The sequence below is a fragment of the Hypanus sabinus genome, chromosome 25, assembly GCF_030144855.1.
Source record: "Hypanus sabinus isolate sHypSab1 chromosome 25, sHypSab1.hap1, whole genome shotgun sequence".
In the NCBI taxonomy this organism is placed as follows: Eukaryota; Metazoa; Chordata; class Chondrichthyes; order Myliobatiformes; family Dasyatidae; genus Hypanus; species Hypanus sabinus.
The window spans coordinates 51,119,106-51,134,767 of record NC_082730.1 but is presented as its reverse complement, the minus strand read 5'-3'; positions in this window follow the sequence as shown (position 1 = coordinate 51,134,767).

Sequence of the window (15,662 nt, the reverse complement as noted above, 5' to 3'; positions counted from 1 at the left end):
GATCAGAGGGTGTACAGGTGCAAGATATACCAGATAGTTGAGTGGTATCACAACATTAACCTTGCACTCAATGTCTGTAAGATGAAAGAGCTGATTGTGGACTTCAGGAAGGGTAAGACAAGGGAACACGAACCAATCCTCGTAGAGGGATCAGAAGTGGAGAGAGTGAGCAGTTTCAATTTCCTGGGTGTCAAGATCTCTGAGGATCTAACCTGGCCCCAACATATCGATGCTGCTATAAAGAAGACAAGACAGTGGCCGTGTTTCATCAGGAGTTTGAAAAGATTTGGTTTTACAAATAAAAAATTCAAAACCTTCAATAGATGTACTGTGGAGTGCATTCTGACAGGCTGCATCACTGTCTGGTATAGCAGAGGGGGGAGCTACTGCACAGGACCGAAAGAAGCTGCAGGAAGTCATCAAATTAGTCAGCTCCATCTAGGGTGCTAGGCTCTGTAGTACCCATGGAACTGTGCCTCAGATAGACAGACATACTTTATTGATCTCGAGGGAAATTAGGTTTGCCTCAGGAAGGCAACATCCATTATTAAGGACTCCTGGCACCCAGGGCATGTCCTCTTCTCATTGCTACCATCAGGGAGGAGGTACAGAAGCCTGAAGGCACACACTCAGTGATTCAGGAACAGCTTCTTCTCCTCTGTCATACAATACATAAATGGACATTGAACCCTTAGACACTACCTCACTTCTTAAAAAATATATTTTATTTCTGCTTTTGCACAATTTTAGTCTATGCAATATATATATCTATACTTAGTATATCTAATATATAAAATTATATATTTTTTATTTATTTCTCTTTTCTTTTCTATATTATTGCATTGGACTGCTAAGTTAATAAATTTCATGACATGCACAGAGATAATAAACCTGATTCTGATTCTGGTTATTTTTTCCTGTCCGTAGCTTTTTAAAGACTTACCTACACAAGCTCTCAGTTTCTTCGAAACTCCTCTGGGTCTCGCTCTTCATGATATAGGTAGTATTCTGTACACTGTTTTTATCTGGGCAGTTTGTGTAAATGACACATCTATAATGAAATAGAATTCTTTTATTGAGGCTTGGAAATGATCGCAAGAAATTCTGTCATTCCATGGAAGAATTATAAATAATTAATTGTTAGAAATGCATGTGACTAGAATACAGACAATGAAGTTCAGAAGCAAATCATAATCCAAAAAAATTCAATAAAAAGACATTGTTTAATTCAACAGCACAGTATGAATGCCCAGTCTACCTTACTTTCCACATTAAATTTCTATATCAAAGGTACCTACTGTTGTTTGTTGACTATAGCTCTGCCTTCAGTACTACGATTCCAAGCAAACTCGTAACCAAATTCCAAGCCATGGAAATCAGTGCCTCTCTTTGCAACTTGAAGTTTCTAGGAGTGAACATCACCAATAGCCTGTCCTGGTTCAACCACGTAGACAGCACAACCAAGAAAACTCACTAACATTTCTGCTTCTCAGGAGGCTAAAGAAATTTGGCATGTTCCTGTTGAGTGATTTTTGGGTCAAGCACATTTACGTTTAGCAAATGACTTTGGCTACCAGTCTTCACATCTGAATATGTATTGAGGATTTTAACTTGGGGTGCAGCTCTGAACAATGCGTTCCAATGAGCAGTGAATCCCAGACCAACCAATGCTGATTAAAATTCACTTGGATGTCTGTGATGTGGATGCAAATCAGGAGATGTGAAGTTCGTGTGTACTGTAGTTTCAAAGAAAGCATCGTCCATACATTGTAAATATGGAATTGTCTTTTGACGTTTAACACGTAAAATATCGAGCCCCACATTGGGCCAGCAGACCTTTTGACCGAAAGCATCTCTGTGTGATGCCTGCTGTACCCTGTTTTGTTGAATAAAGAAGCTGCTTTGTATCTACCAGTACTTTTCTCCAGTGACTTCATTCATGCAACCCTTACCAAATTTATTGGTGCACCATAAAAGCATCCCATCTAGATGCATCACAGCTCATTATGGCAATTGCTTTGCATGTGAGCTCCAGAGACATCACTGAGTTGTAGACACAGCTGAGCACATCATGGAAACTAGCCTCATTTCCATGGACTTGGTTTATACATCTCAGTGCCTCAGTAAAGCAGAAGGCATAATCAAAGCAACACACACAAGATGCTGGAGAAGCTCAGCAGGCCAGGCAGCATCTATGGCAAAAAGTACAGTCGATGTTTTGGGCCAAGACTGAGTCCTGCCGAAGGCTCTTGGCCCAAGACGTCAACTGTACATTTTCCAGAGATGCTGCCTGCCCTGCTGAGTTCCTCCAGCATTTTGTGTGTGTTGCTCGGATTTCCAGCATCTGCAGATTTTCTCTTATTTGTGGCATAATCAAAGCTCTCATCAGCCCCAATATTCTCTCTACTCTTCTCTCCCATCAGACAGAAGATACAAAAGCCTAAAAGCTCATACCACCAGGCTCAGGGACAGCTTCTATCCCGCTGTTATTGAATGGTCCCCAGTACAAAAGACTTCACAATCTCCCTCGTTATGATCCTGCACTTTTCTTCACCTGCACGGTGCTTCCTCTACAGCCGATACATTTCATTCCGCATTCTGCTATTGTTTTACCTTAATACACTGCATAATGATTGAATCTGTATGAAAAGTATGCAAGACCAGCTTTTCACTGTATCAATATTAAACAAATTCTGATTCCTTCAAAATACACAATATGTGACATAAATGACACTACTAAATTTGATGAACAACGGTAGTAGATGAGATGTTAGTGAGATTGAAAGTGAATTGGCCAGGTGATAATAAGCTATTTGCCTCACCAAGGCAGTCAAGCAGAAAGTGTGAGAAAATATTTTTGACAAGAAACCAAAATAATTAGAGCCTATTCTTCTGGAAGCTAAGAGACCCATAAGAGCTCAAAGAATGGTGTCTCCTGTGTGTACTTTCATTTCTAAGTTGAATGGTGCCAGTGCTACATTGGGGTTAACAAGTAAGCAGTGAGTGTAGAGAGGAATTGGTAATTAATGTGTTATTGTCTCAGAAACAAGAATGCAGTGAAATACTTCTGCTTGCATGCTCTCCGGACAGATTGTTCTATAAATAAGCATATCAGAATCAGGTTTATTATCACCGGCATGTGATGTGAAATGTGTTAACTTAGCAGCAGCAGTTCAATGCAATATATAATCTAGAAAAGAATAAATAATAAATAAATTACAGTATATGTATATTGAATAGATTTAAAAACATGCAAAAAAAACAGAAAACTGTATGTTAAAAAAAAGGGTCCAAGATTCAATATCCATTTAGGAATCGGATGGCAGAGGGGAAGAAGCTGTTCCTGAATCGCTGAGTGTGTGCCTTCAGGCTTCTGTACCTCCTACCTGATGGTAACAGTGAGAAAAGGACATGCCCTGGGTGCTGGAGGTCCTTAATAATGAATGCTGTCTTTCTGAGACACCGCTCCTTGAAGATGTCCTGGGTACTTTGTAGGCTCGTACCCAAGATGGAGCTGACTAGATTTACAACCTTCTGCAGCTTCTTTCAGTCCATATGCAGTAGCCTCTCCATACCAGACGGTGATGCAGCCTGTCAGAATGCTCTCCAAGGTACATCTATAGAAGTTTTTGAGTATATTTGTTGACATGCTAAATCTCCTCCTAATGAAGTATAGCTGCTGTCTTGCCTTCTTTATAACTACGTTGATATGTTGGGATCAGGTTAGATCCTCAGAGATCTTGACACCCAGGAACCTGAAGCTGCTCACTCTCTCCACTTCTGATCCCTCTATGACGATTGGTATGTGTATGTGTTCCTTCATCTTACCCTTCCTGAAGTCTACAATCAGCTTTTTCATCTTACTGACATTGAGTGCCAGGTTGTTGCTGCGGCACCACTCCACCAGTTGGCATATCTCACTCCTGTACTCCCTCTTGTCATCACCTGAGATTCTACCAACAATGGTCGTATCGTCTGCAAATTTATAGATGGTATTTGAGCTCTGCCTAGCCACAGAGTCACTTGTACATGGAGAGTAGAGCAGAGGGCTAAGCACACACCCCTGAGGTGAGCCAGTGTTGATCATCAGCGAAGAGGATAGGTTATCACCAATCTGCACAGATTGTGGTCTTCCAGTTTGGAAGTCGAGGATCCAGTTGCAGAGGGAGGTGCAGAGGCCCAGGTTCTGCAACTTCTCAATCAGGATTGCATATGCCATTGACCTATTGTGGCAATAGGCAAATTGAAATAGGTCCAGTTTCTTGCTGAGGCAGGAGTTCAGTCTAGTCATGACCAACCTCTCAAAGCATTTCATCACTGTCGATGTGAGTGCTACCAGGTGATAGTCATTAAGGCAGTCCACATTATTCTTCTTAGGTACTGGTATAACTGTTGCCTTTTTGAAACAAGTGGGAACTTCTGCCCATAGCAGTGAGAGGTTGAAAATGTCCTTGAATACTCCCGCTAGTGGTTGGCACAGGTTTTCAGAGCCCTTACCAGATACTCCATCAGGTCCTTCCACCTTGCAAGAGTTCACTCTCTGTAAAAGCAGCCAAACAACGGCCTCTGAGATGGAGATCACAGGATCATCAGGTGCAGCAGGGATCTTCACAGCTGTAGCTGTGTTCGCCCTTTGAAAGCGTGCATAGAAGGCATTGAGTTCATCTGGTAGTGAAGCATCGCTGCCATTCATGCTATTGGGTTTTGCTTTGTAGGAAGTAATGTCTTGCAAACCCTGCAGAATTGCCATGCATCCAATGTCACCTCCACCCTCGCTTGAAGTTGTCTCTTCACCTTTGAAATAGCCCTCTGCAAATCATACCTGGTTTTTTGGTACAAGCCTGGGTCATCAGACTTGAATGCCACAGATCTAGCCTTTAGCAGACAATGTACCTCCTGGTTCATCCACAGCTTTTGGCTTGGGAATGTGCGGTAAGTCTTTGTGGGCACACACTCATTCACACGGGTTTTAATGAAGTTGGTAACAACTGCAGCATATTTATCCAGATTCAGAATACAGTCCAGTCCACCGATTCAAAGCAGTCCTGTAGGTGCTCCTGTGCTTCCCTTGTCCATACCTTCTTGGTCCTCACTACTGGTGCTGCAGTCTTCAGTCTCTGCCTATACTCAGGGAGTGGAAGTACAGCCAGGTGATCAGACTTCCCAATGTGAGGGTGTGGAATAGCACGGTAGGCATTCTTGATGGTGGTGTAGCAATGGTCCAGTGTGTTGTTTCCTCTGGTATTGCAAGTGATCTGTTGATGGTAGCTGCTTAGTGATTTTTTCAGACTGGCCTGGTTAACATCTCCCAAAACGATTGTGAAGGTGTTAGGGGGAGCTTTGGTGTGACTCAAGTAGCAGCAGTACTCTCAATGGATGCGATTAAATGTTCCAGTTTCAGCCTGATACAGCTAAAAAGCATATTAAGAAACAGAATCAGAATCAGGTTTAATATCACCGGCATGTGTTGTGAAATTTGTTCACTTAGTGGCAGCAGTACAATGCAATATATAATGAATATAGAAAATAAATAAATCAATCAATCAATTTCATAGTGCAAAAACAGACATAATGAAAAAAAAAAGTGAGGTAGTGTTCATGGGTTCAATGTCCATTTAGGAATCATATTGCTGAGGGGAAGAAGCTATTTCTGAATCTCTTGGGGTGTGTCTTCAGGCTTCTGTATCTCTTCCTGATGGTAACAATGAGAAACATGCATGGCCTGGGTGCTGTGGGTCCTTACCTGAGGCACCGCTCCCTGAAGATGTCTTGAATACTCTGGAGGTTAGTACACATGATGGAGTACACAATTTTACAACTTTCTGTAGCTTCTTTTGATTCTTTACCCATACCAGTGATACAGCCTGTCAGAATGCTCTCCATGGTTCATCTGTAGAAGTTTTTAAGTGTTTTAGGTGACTAGCCAAATCTAGCACAAAAGGATAGAAAGCACAGAATGTGTCCATCTGTATTTGTTTGGGAGACTAGAGTTGGGATAAAACAGCAGTGAGGTCATGGAGCATAATCGGATTACAGAAGAGGAGCTGCTTGCTGTCTTGTGGAAGATTGTGGTGGATGTGTCTTCTCGGACCTTGTAGGAAGCTGGTGCACTGACTGCAGGAGGTGTTTAAAACGTTCTGAGCCATAGGTGAGGCGCTGGAGGACTGGCGGATAGCAAATGTTGTTCCGTTGTCTAAGAAAACCTCTAAGAATAAGCCAGGAAATTATAACATTGGTGTCTATCCAATTTTATTGAGTTTTTGAAGAGGTTATCAAGAAAGCTGATGAAGGAAAGGCAGTAGACGTTGTCTACATGGACTTTAGCAAGCCCTTTGACAAAGTCCTTCATGGGAGCTGGCCCAGAAGGTTCAGCCGCTTAGCATTCAAGGTGAAGTTATCAACTAGAGTCAACGGGTGAAGCCAGAGAGTGATAGAAGATGGTGGCCTTCCTGGCTGGAGACTGGTTCTGCAGGGATCAGTGCTAGGTCCATTGTTAGGGATCATTTATATTTATGATTTGAATGATAATGTGGTAAACTAGATCAGCAGATTTGAGTGTGACACCGAGACTGGGGGTGTAATAGACAGCAAGGAAGGCTATCAAAGGGGGTTGGAACAGCTGGAAAAATGGGCTGAAAGACGCCAATGGAATTGAATGCAGACAGTGTGAGGTACTGCTCTTTTGGAGGACAAACCAAGGTAGGACTTTCACAGCGACTGAGGAGTATGTTAAAACAAAGGGATCTGGGAAAACAGATCCATAATTCCCTGAAAGTGGCATCACAGGTAGATAGGACCACAAAGAGAGCTTACGGCACATTGCCTTCTTAAGTCAGAATATTAAATACAGGAGTTACGTTGAAATCGTTTAAGACATTGGTGAAACCAAATTTGGAGTATTGTGTGCAGTTCTGGTCACCTATGTACAGGAAAGATATCAAAAAAGATTGAAAGAGCACAAAGAAAATCTAAAGGATGTTGCCACAACTTGAGGACCTGGGTTATAGGGAAAAGGTGAATAGATTAGGACTTTATTCCCTGGAGTTGTAGAAGAATGAGGGGAGACTTGATGGAGGAATACAGAATTATGAGGGATGTAGGTAGGATAAATTCAAGCAGGCTTTTTTTCACTGTTAGGTGAGACTAGAACTAGATGTCATGAGTTAAAAGCGAATGGTAAAATATTTAAGGAGATCCTGAGGGTGGTGAGAGTGGGGAACATGCTGCCAGTGGAAACAGTGGATGCATGTTCAAATGAAACATTTAAGAGAAGTTTGGAGTACATAGACGGGAAGGGTATGGAGGGCTACAGTCTAGGTGCAGGTCAAATGGACTAGCCAGAGTAACAGTCTGGCATGAAGTAGATGGGCTGAAGGGCCATTTTGTGTTGTATAATTCTATGACTTTAATGCAGTTAGTGTTACATTTACAAAGAAAGTGCAGTGCAGGCAGTCTAATAAGTTGCACGTGCCATGATAAAGTAGACTGAGAGATCAAAGAGTTGGTCTTTATTGTATCTGCGCAAGAGTCTTATAACAAGCAGCAAGATACCTGGAGCCAGGTGGAATGTTTTTTCAAACGTTTGTACCTTCTGCATGTAGCAAGTAGGGAATAACCTGGGGCTGGAGTGTGGGAGAAGGACCCTTGATTGGCCCAAAATAGCAGAAAGTGTTGACAGGTTCAATGCAAGAATCAAATCATAAATGCAAAGAGATTCTGCAGAAGTTGGTGCATATCTAGAGCAACACATCAAAATGCTGGAGGAACTCAGAAGGTCAGGCAGCACCTATGAAAATTAATAAGCTATCAACGTTTCAGGTCAAGCCCCTTCAAAACCTGTTTGTTCATTTCCATAGATGCTACCTGATCTGCTGAGTTCCTCCAGAATTTTGAGTCTATCAAAGAAGGAGTTGGTTTTCATCATAGACTGCTAGGATGCAAATGGAGCCAGGAGACAGAGACATCCATCGAGATGGAACTCAGCTTTAATACTGCTGCTGACATTTTGGAGCTCGGCACCTTCTTTGAACCTCACTAGCCTGAATAGGTATTTAGCAGCAGGTAAAAAATTCCTGTCTTTTTTAATGGATTGTTAATTGTTCTAATCTAGCCGTTGCTACAGTTCAGCAGGTATTTTATTCTTTCCACCTTTGTTTCAAATAACAAAGAGCTCTGGAGAGGATTGACAGGAGATGAAAGAAACATCATTGGAACCAAGGCTTTTGAACAAATTAGTCTCTCTCAGATGCCTATTATTAAGCTTTCTACTTAAAAATGGAATAATTTAGTGAAAGATCAGAGGCAAACTCCTTGAACAAAATGGAGCTTGGTGGGTGTGGAAGGGAGGAAGGGAAGATGGACAGTGTGGAGGATCGTTCTTAACATCAAACATTATCTATCCTGACAGCTACCAACTAAATTGTCCATACTTCATTCCTTTCCTTTCACACAGCTAGCCAAACAAGGATGGGAACGGCACAGAGGACTAGGAAGTTACAGGAAGTTTTAAAGTTAGGAACAGTGCTTCCCCTCAATACCTGGGGGATAGTCTCTATAAAGCTTACCACATTTGCTCTCACAATTATCCTGTTGCCTGCAATTTCAAGTACAAAGACAATCTAGAATGTATCCATGGCTGTTTGTAGCTCATTATATTCTGATACTGAAAACTATGTTTTCTTTGTCTGAATGGTACAAGGAAATGTTCATTTTAATTGCACTGTATTTAAATGGTTTGCAAAACACACTTTCTGTTCTTGTATTGCTCTAAACTGTAGACCGCAAGACTTAGGAGCAGAATTTGGCTATTTGCCCCTCAAGTTTGCTCCGGCATTCAAACATGGCTGATTTATTATCCCTCTCAACCCCATTCTCCTATAGCAAATAACAACGATGTAACCAAACTTACACAACAGATGTCAATGAAATGAACCGCGTACCCTTGTTAGAAACTATCAGAGAACGTCATTTAGCAGGTGCCAATAGTTGAAACCCTGGAACAAATGCCCCATGCTGAAAGTCTCCTCAAACCACCCAATTATGAATAAAACACTGAAATTCTAGGGCTTTGAACTCAGGTTGCTGCAATAACATAAAAGACACAGGAACAGAGTCAGGCCATTTGGCCCACTGAGGCACAAGCTATTTTTATGCCTCTAAACCGCATTTTCCTGCCTTCTCCCCGATACCTTTGATCCCTTTACTAATCAAAAACTTAACAATCTCTACTTCAAATACACCTAGAGATTTGGCCTCCACAGATTCATTACCCTCTGGCTAAAGAAACTCCTCCTCACCTCTGTCTAAAGGGGTATGCTTCTATTTGGAGGCTGTGCCCCCTGGTCCTAGACTCCCCCACTATAGGAAACACCATATCCACTCTATCTCAGCTTTTCAATATTCAATAATTTTCAATGAAAACCCTCCCTCATTCTTCTAAGCACCAGCAAATACAGACTCAGAACCATCAAGTGCTCCTCATGCAACAACCTTTCCATTCCTGGCATCATTCTTGTGAACTGCCTCTGGGCCTTCTCCAACGTCAGCACATCCTTTCTTAGATAAGGGGCCCAGGACTGCTCACAGTGCACCAAGTGTGGTCTGACCAAAGCCTTACAGTGCATCAGCATTATATCCTTGCTTTGGTTTCTAATCCTCTTGAATGCTAACATTGCATTTGCCTTCCTTACCATCTACTCAACCTTCATGTAAACCTTTCAGGAGCCCTACACATGGACGCCCAGGTCCCTCTGAGTCCTTTCTCCTTCTGTTATGCACTTGTTTTTTTGACCCTTATGGGTTGCTGTCAAACTCCCCTGTGTTTAACGTACTGAACACACTATGACAGGGCATTCTGGGTAGATGACTCACCAATAAAATAAACAGCTGTACGTTTGTTCTTCACCTCTCTGTCTCCGGTGTGTGTTATTCTCAGCCACCCGGCTTCTCAGTAGTACAAACGTAACTGGTGATGAGGAGACAAGTCCTCACGTGATGATGCACCATCAATAACTCACACTGAGACGTAGGCGAGATATCGGCTTTTATTGACTGGAAGAAGGAACCAGGAGTGAGTGTCTATCATACAAGATCCTGGAGACTGAGGCCGATCTTCAGGCCACAGGTCTCCTTTATACAGGGGCCTGTGGGAGGAGCCACAGGAGCAGTCAGCAGGGGCGTGTCCCGACAGGCACATAGTTCACCACACGTGATGCTTACTGTTCTGCTTCATTCGGCAAACCAAGTTTATGTGCAAGACTGGTGGTGTACCACTGTGTAACGTGGGTGAGTGAAAAGACAACGGCCACAGGAAGAGTGGTGAGCGAAGAACCCGAGGGAAGAGAACGAGGATGGGACAGTTAAATAAAACAAAAAGAGAGAGGGAGAGAGACAGATAAGACTAGATAACTTTTTCCGAACATGATTGTGTTTGAAAATGGTGACAATGTTTGAAAACATGGATGAAACGCCAGAGCAATGAAGTTCCTATACTGAAAGAGTTGAACTTTTTACATTGGCAAGTCAAACTTCAGATGATATTCATGTTCCAACTTTTTTGACTGTAATGGGTATGAAAACATTTAATTTAAGATACAGTCTAGTGCAACCTGCTAGGCCTGGCGATAAGCCTCATGAGGACGTGGTTAATATCTTAAAGGACCACTACTCACCTAAAACTTTAATTCTTGCTGAGAGGTTTGGCTTTTGTAAGGGGTCCATTTCACAGTCTGTGGCACTGCAGAAGCAATTGACTGAACTGTGATTTTGAGCAGTCACTGAATAATACGGTATGTGGTTTGCGCAGTGACGCAATTCAGAAATGTTTACTTACAGAAGACAGACTAGTATTACAGAAGGTAACTGCAATTAGTACATCTATGGAGATGGCAGCAAAAGAAGCACATCTTCCCAAATTCATAAAGTTTCTACTGACCTTTATTGGCAATCAATGTTACCATTGTGACGAAACTGGGCATTCAGCAAAAGAATGCAAGTACAATAATTTAGATTGCCAAATCTGTGGCAAGAGGGACTATTGAATGTACATGTAAAAGTAAAAAGAGACCATCAACCAAAAACACTATAATAAAGAAAAATAATGTTTTGGAAAAACAAGAAGAAACGTATGATCAAGATGGAGCTTACTCAGGGCAGACTGAGTGATTCTCATTCTGTGAACAAAGAAAGTTTAAAAACATAAGAATTTAAGAAATAGGAGTAGGAGTCAGCCATCTGGCCCGGCTCGATGACCTTTGACTCATAAGGGAGAATGAGGCAGTCATAGATGAGAGCTACAGGGAGGTAGTTACACCGAGGCTGCCGGAAGCAGGTCGTTGGGTGACAGTCAGGGGGGGGGGGGGGGGAAGCGAAGGTGAGTAGACAGGTAGTGCAGAGCACCCCTGTAGCCATTCCCCTGTGTAATAACTATACCGTCCTGGATACTGTTGACGGGAACGACCAACCATGGTTGAGCCACAGTGGCAGTTCAGTCAATTGCTTCTGCAGTGCCACAGACTGTGAAATGGACCCTTTACAAAAGCCAAACCTCTCAGCAAGAATTAAAGTTTTAGGTGAGTCTGACCCTGTGGTGCAGACGGGTGGGACGGAGAACAGGAGAGCTGCCATCATTGGGATCCATGTCCATTGTCATCATATAGTCAGGGGAGCAGACAGGAGATTTTGTGGACGTGAGAAGGACACCCACATGGTTTGTTCCCTCCCGGGTGCCAAGGTCTGGGATGTCTCCGACTGTGTACACGACATCCTGGTATGAGAGGGAAAGCAACCAGAAGTCGTGATATATGTTGGGACCAACAACATAGGCAGAAGAGGGATGAGGTCCTGAAGTGTGAGTTTTGAGAACTAGGCAGAAGGCTGAAGAACAGGACCTCGAGGGTGGCATTCTCAGGATTTCTGCCAGTGCTACGTGATAGTGATGGTAAGAATTGGAGGAGAAGGCAGTTGAATATGTGGCTGAGGAGTTGGTGCAGGGGGCAGGGTTTTAGAGTTTTGGATCATTGGGATCTGTTCTGGGGAAGGTGGGACCTGTACAGATTGGAAGGGTTGCACCTGAACTTGAGGGGGAGAAATATCCTTGCAGATAGGTTTGCTAGCATGGTTCGGGAGAGTTTAAACTAATTTGCAAGGGGGATGGGACCCAGAGTGATAAAGCAGTGGAAGAAGTGCATGGAGTAAAGCCAGACCTAACATATAGAGAAGCTTTGAGGAAAGAGAAGCAGAATAAAGGGTGTAAAGGTAGTAAGGTAGAAGGGCTAAAGTGTGTGTACTTCAATGCAACTAGCATCAGGAACAAAAGTGATGAACTGAAAGCTTGAATACATACATGGAATTATGATGTAGTGGCCATTATGGAGACTTGGCTGGCACCAGGGCAGGAATGCATTCTCAATATTCCTGGATTTCAGTGCTTTAAAAGGGACAGAGAGGGGGGAAAAGGGGAGGAGGGGTGGCATTACTGGTCAAGGATACTATTACAGCTACAGAAAGGGTGGGTGATGTAGCAGGATCCTATCTTGAGTCAGTGTGGGTGGAAGTCAGGAACAGGAAGGGAGTTGTTACTCTACTGGGGGTATTCTATAGGTCCCTGGTAGCAGCAGAGACACCGAGGAGCAGATTAGGAGGCAGATTTTGGAAAGGTGCAAAAATAACAGGGTTGTTATCATGGGTGACTTTAACTTCCCTGATATTGATTGGCACTTGATTAGTTCCAAGGGCTTAGATGGGGCAGAGTTTGTTAAGTGTGTCCAGGATGGATTCCTGTCACAGTACGTTGATAGGCCGACTAGGGGGAATGTCATACTAGATCTAGTATTAGGTAACGAGCGGGGTCAGGTCACAGATCTCTCAGTGGGTGAGCATCTGGGGGACAGTGATCACCGCTCCCTGGCCTTTAGCGTTAGCATGGAAAAGGATAGAATCAGAGAGGATAGGAAAATTTTTAATTGGGGAAGGGCAAATTATGAGGCTATAAGGCTAGAACTTGCGGGTGTGAATTGGGATGATGTTTTTGCAGGGAAATGTACGATGGACATGTGGTAGATGTTTAAGGATCTCTTGCAGGATGTTAGGGATAAATTTGTCCCAGTGAGGAAGATAAAGAATGGTAAGGTGAAGGAACCATGGGTGACAAGTGAGGTGGAGAATCTAGTCAGGTGGAAGAAGGCAGCATACGTGAGGTTTAGGAAGCAAGGATCAGATGGGTCTATTGAGGAATATAGGGTAGCAAGAAAGGAGCTTAAGAAGGGGCTGAGGAGAGCAAGAAGGGGGCATGAGAATGCCTTGGCGAGTAGGGTAAAGGAAAACCCCAAGGCATTCTTCAATTATGTGAAGAACAAAAAGATGACAGGAGTGAAAGTAGGACCGATTAGAGATAAAAGTGGGAAGATGTGCCTGGAGGCTGTGGAAGTGAGTGAGATCCTCAATGAATACTTCTCTTCGGTATTCACCAATAAGAGGGAACTTGATGACGATGAGGACAATATGAGTAAATGTTGATATTAAGGGAGAGGAGGTGTTGGAGTTGTTAAAATACATTAGGATGGATAAGTCCCCGGGGCCTGACGGAATATTCCCCAGGCTACCCCACAAGGTGAGAGAAGAGATTGCTGAGCCTCTGGCTGGGATCTTTATGTCCTTGTTGTCCACAGGAATAATACCAGAGGATTGGAGAGAGGCGAATGTTGTCCCCTTGTTCAAAAAAGGTAGTAGGGATAGTTCGGGTAATTATGGACCAGTGAGCCTTAAGTCTGTGGTGGGAAAGCTGTTGGAAAAGATTCTTAGAGATAGGATCTATGGACATTTAGAGAATCATGGTCTGATCAGGGACAGTTAGCATGGCTTTGTGAAGGGCATATCTTGTCTAACCAGCCTGATAGAGTTCTTTGAGGAGGTGACCAGGCATATAGATGAAGGTAGTGCAGTGGATGTGATCTACATGGATTTTATTAAGGCATTTAACAAGGTTCCACATGGTAGGCTTATTCAGAAAGTCAGAAGGCATGGGATCCAGGGAAGTTTGGCCAGGTGGATTCAGAATTGGCTTTCCTGCAGAAGGCAGAGGGTCGTGATGGAGGGAGTACATTCAGAATGGAGGATTGTGACTAGTGGTGTCCCACAAAGACCGGTTCTGGGACCTCTACTTTTAGTGGTTTTTATTAACGACCTGGATGTGAGGTTAGAAGGGATGGTTGGCACTTTTGCAGACGACACAAAGGTTGGTTGTGTTGTAGATAGTGTAGAGGATTGTCGAAGATTGCAGAGAGACATTGATAGGATGCAAAAGTGGGCTGAGAAGTGGCAGATTGAGTTCAACCTGGAGAAGTGTGAGGTTTGGAAGGACAAACTCCAAGGCAGAGTACAAAGTAAATGGCAGGATACTTGGTAGTGTGGAGAAGCAGAGAGATCTGGGGGTACTTGTCCACAGATCCCTGAAAGTTGCCTCACAGATAGATAGGGTAGTTAAGACAGCTTATAGGGTGTTAGCTTCCATAAGTCGAGGGATAGAGTTTAAGAGTCGCGAGGTAATGATGCAGCTCTATAAAACTCTGGTTAGGCCACACTTGGAGTACTGTGTCCAGTTCTGGTCGCCTCACTATAGGAAGGATGTGGAAGCATTGGAAAGGGTACAGAGGAGATTTACTGATGCCTGATTTAAATGCTGCCTGATTTACAGAGTATGGATTATGATCAGAGATTAAGGGAGCTAGGGCTTTACTCTTTGGAGAGAAGGAGGATGAGAGGAGATATGATAGAGGTGTACAAGATATTAAGAGGAATAGACAGAGTGGACAGCCAGCACCTCTTCCCCAGGGCACCACTGCTCAATACAAGAGGACATGACTTTAAGGTAAGGGGAGGGAAATTCAAGGGGGATATTAGAGGAAGGTTTTTGACTCAGAGAGTGGTTGGTGCATGGAATGTACTGCCGGAGTCAGTGGTGGAGGCAGATACACTGGTGAAATTTAAGAGACTACTAGACTGGTATATGGAGGAATTTAAGATGGTGGGTTATATTGGAGGCAGGGTTTAAGGGTCAGCACAACATTGTGGGATGAGGGGCTTGTACTGTGCTGTACCATTCTATGTTCTATCTCTGGAATCAACCTGGTGAACCTCCTCTGCACTGCCTCCAAAGCCAGTATATCCTTCCATAAGTAAGGTGATCAGAACTGCACACAGTACTCCAGGTGGGGTCTCACCAGTACCCTGTACAGTTATAGCATAACCTCCCTGCTCTTAAATTTAATCCCTCTAACAGTGAAGGCCAACATTCCATTTGCCCTCTTGATAACCTGCTGCACCTGCAAACCAAATCTTTTGTGATTCATGCACAAGCACTCCCAAGTCCCTCTGCACAGCAACATGCTGCAGTCTTTTACCATTTAAATAATCATCTGATCTTCCATTGTCCATCCAAGTTGGATGACCTCGCACTTACCAGCATTGTACTCCATCTGCCAGACTCTTGCCCACTCACTTAACCTATCTATATCTCTCTGCAGACTCTCTATATCCTCTGCACAATTTGCTTTTCCACTCAATTTAATGTTATCAGCAAACTTGGATACACTACACTCGGTCCCCTCTTCCAGATCGTTTATATATATCATGAACAGCTGCGGGCCCAGCACCAACCCCTGCGA